The 3,112-nt window shown below is 35.6% G+C and overlaps 1 pseudogene; it reads left to right on the top strand.

Annotated features, from left to right (window-relative positions):
- Positions 1-899: 899 nt before the first annotated feature.
- Positions 900-2,303, top strand: LOC128241021 (uncharacterized; annotated as a pseudogene).
- The last annotated feature ends 809 nt before the right edge of the window (positions 2,304-3,112 follow it).

Genomic DNA, 3,112 nt, shown 5'->3' with positions numbered 1-3,112 from the left:
GATGCAATCCTTGGCCAATATTTCAGCTTTGCATTGTTTCATTAAAACCGTCAAGTTAAACTTTTGGCAAGAATTGCATCATTAAGATACATGCACATCTTAAATAGTTTTTACGAGAAGAGGCAGAAATAACATGGCATATTAAAGGCTAAGAAATACTGTCATATCGTTTCTTTCCAAAACGTTATATAAAAATAACGCCACGTACGTGTTTGTTTACATAGAGTATGACCCGCGGTGACCCATGTAAAGTCACGTGATTCCTCACCCTGTGTTCAAAAGAAATTTTAAACAAGCTGTTTTACTAAAAAAAAGGTCAATACTAGATCACGCGATGTCCAAGTATTTATTAATAATCCAATAAATAAATTATGTCGTTAGCATCGGTGCTGCCCTTGGCAAATGGTAAATCCCAACGGCATGCCGGCTAAATCTGCAAACCTTGTTCCCGGCTTGCACACGTGCCCTTGTGTCGGATATTTTTATTATACCCTATATTAATTGAAAGAGTTAAGAAATATCCTTTCGCCTTTGAGGTCAGTGGGTCAAATGTTAAGGTCGTTGTGACCGTGAAAATACGCAGTTTTTATCACTAATTGAAAAATGCTTATCCCTTGAGACCTCGAACTAGATAGAAACATGACCCGCACCCTTACCATTTCGTTCAATAGACGATTCTATTTAATAGTACAGTACGAATTATGTCCCCTGTAAAATACTCTTCAATTTACTCGTCCGCCATTACGAAAGTGAACAACCAATTATCTTTCAAAATCTATCGAATCGAAGACATATTGGACAACTTTGCCATATAAACGAGGTGAGGAAGGCAGTGTGTTTGGGTTATTTGTAGCAATAACCAGAAAAAATACTGGGAAAGTCCCCCTGCCAGTATCATAATGATGTAAATGGCAAAGATTGCCCATGTCGTGTACCGTTCAAATTCCACTGCATACCGACATCGGGAGAAAATTGCATCCAGTGGTTAAAATCCATCAACAGGAAAGGTTTTGACCCTCCTACCAAATCAGTGTCGACTTATGCTTTATTATATAAATAAATGTCTAGATTACCTGAGTGATTTTTTTCATATTATATAATTTTAAAAGTACCCTACCCACTAGTATATCAATGGTAAACAGCCTACCTTTAAATGGAAAAGAGCAATATATATTGTCGGCAACATTCAATCAAGGACTGATATTAAAACTTTTTTTAATTGTTAAGGTGTAAATAAATTTCTATTTTCAGGTCTGTTCAAAACACTTTATAGATGGTCGCCCTACAAAGACGCCTGGGCGTAGACCTTTGAAGGAAACCGTCTAGAATCCGATGAAAATTAAAGTCCAATACAGTCACAGTTACAGCTCCTGTAAAACGACAGTCAAAAAGTGAGCTGAAGAAATGTTAACAGCTGCCCCAATCACTTATACTGATGAAGCGCTTACGGACTGTGAGCAACCTTTAAAAGCATCTTTTGTCAGAAATATCCCAAACAATGCCATAATGTCAATAAGCCTCAGCAAGTAGACAGCAGTACACAGACTATTGATTTGGTTGCCACACTTACTGGTATTCTCCGTAAACAAAGACTGTATCTACTCAGCATTCTTTTGCGGATATTGTGTGGAAAAACCCCAAACAGACTCGTTTTTACATAGGATTGAGCCTTTCAGTAATCATGACATTAATTTCAACGTTGTCGACTTATGGAAAAGGTTTCCCATACAGAATAAGTGGTTCAATACTTCAGAAACAAGCCCAGTAGCCAAAACATAAGCCCCGTTTAATGACAACCAAATCCCTCGGTGATGTGAAGATTAAGGCTTGCACTTACAATCGAATACATCGGCTGACGCTTTGGTTTGTCTCACCAACTCATGAGCAATGCTTTTAAGTCATGGGTCAACATTATGTCCCAACATCTTTCACTTTGTGTGGTTTGATTGCTCAGAGAACATTCGAAGAACATTACCAAATTCCTTCAAAACAACATTTCAAAAGACAACCTGTATTATAGACTGTTCTGATATTTTTAATCAAAGACCATTTTCATTAAAAGCAATGGCTCAGACTTGGCGTACTTACAACAGTAATAATTATGCCAATTTTTTATTCCGATTAATCCAAGTGGATTTATAATGTACATTTCACCACTGTATGGTGGGCGGGCAAGTGACAATGTCATAACTATAAATTGTGGATTTTTGGACTATTTGCTGCCTTGGGATGAAGTAATGGCTGATCGCGGTTTCACAATAGGCGAGGATATGTATTATGCAGCGCATTTTAAGCCTACTTAATGTTTATTTTTAACAAATAAAAACATAATTGTAATTATTTCAGGAAATCATAATTAAATATAAATGGCATTTCCTAAAAATACTTAGATATTTCTTTTAGGACACATACGTTTCAAGTACCACTTCTCACATCTAAGGTTTAGACAGAATCTAAATAATCACTACATGATCTTTCAGTAATTGACATATTGTGTCAGTATTTAATTTGCTTGGAGACAAATAATTTCATTTTTTATTCTTCTGATAAGCACATCCATCACCACCTGTCATTGTTTTTATCAAACTCTGTATCACATTTTAGGAGTATATAAACCCATACATGTTTTCATTTAAATAGTGATGATTTAGTAATCAATAACGCAACAACTTTGTGTAACTTTGTAAAAGACATTATACTCTATTTCTCTCTGTGTAAAACTTTGTGCTTTACATTGTGTGTGCATCGTAAACTGTGTGAACATTCTAAGTTATGTCTACGTAATGTAGATAAAACTGTTCGTTTAGTTGCAGCTTTATGCAACATGAGAGATTCGTCAATATGGATGATGTTTTCGACTAATTTCACAGTAATTGATGTTGTTTACTGTATATGCAAAGGATATGTACGTAACCCCTTAGTCAGTGCCCAATGGTTAGGAACATAATTTCAATAGCCAAATGGCTGTTGGTTGTTTCTTTAATTCATCACACTATGCATGTGCAAAATCAATTTCATATTAAATGCTGCAACTAAACGAACAGTTTTATCTACATTACGTAATGTTTTCATACTGTTTAACACTAATCAATGCCACTATATCCTACCTCCT

The sequence above is a fragment of the Mya arenaria genome, chromosome 7, assembly GCF_026914265.1.
Source record: "Mya arenaria isolate MELC-2E11 chromosome 7, ASM2691426v1".
Lineage (NCBI taxonomy): Eukaryota > Metazoa > Mollusca > Bivalvia > Myida > Myidae > Mya > Mya arenaria.
Note: the sequence above shows the minus strand (reverse complement) of the source record. Positions and strands in the feature narration are given on the sequence as shown.